Source organism: Silene latifolia, unplaced genomic scaffold, assembly GCF_048544455.1.
Source record: "Silene latifolia isolate original U9 population unplaced genomic scaffold, ASM4854445v1 scaffold_465, whole genome shotgun sequence".
Classification (NCBI taxonomy): domain Eukaryota; kingdom Viridiplantae; phylum Streptophyta; class Magnoliopsida; order Caryophyllales; family Caryophyllaceae; genus Silene; species Silene latifolia.
Genome location: NW_027413382.1, coordinates 49773 through 50523, shown reverse-complemented (window position 1 = coordinate 50523; position 751 = coordinate 49773).

The following is a 751-nucleotide window of genomic DNA, read 5'->3' as shown; positions in this document are numbered from 1 at the left end:
ATAAATAACCGTCTCACACAAGGGTAAACTTTTCTATAAATTTTTAATCGATAAAACGACGCCATTTACTCATACGGACTCCGAATTGAGTGATTCAAGTGGCTAAACCACCTAATTTTTCGATGCCGTTCAATCTGTCATATTTTTGGAAACATTGGAAACCGTCTCGGTCCGGTACTGACGCGTTCTAGCCAAAACACGAACTTGTCACAACACATAATTCCTCATCCAAATTTGTTCCAAACTATAATATACAAATGGGTAACATAAATTAAACATAAGCATACTCATCTTACTCCATTCATTTATTTATCAACAAGATCGTCTCAAACAACAACAAACAACAACAAACAACAACAAACAACAACAAACAACAACAAACAACAAATACAACTACTAATGTGACATTAATTCGTCGAGTGAATCGGAATAGTTACCTTAAGCTAGAAAAAGGGAACAATAACACTTGAGAAAGAGCCCTAGAAACCGAAATCACTAATCATCTTCTACAATATATGATTCACCTAACTCATCTTCAAATTCTTCACCTATAAGAACAACAAAAACACAATTATTAAGCTTAAATTCGAAACCCTAAAAAAAAGTGTCTTAAATAAAAATTGGGGGAAATAAAAATGAAGCTTACTAGTAGATGAGGATTGAAGAGAGGATTCCAAATATATAATTTTTATGAGATTTGGTGGAGAAATGAAGGAATTATGAAGGATTTAGGGATTGTAAGGAGGATTTT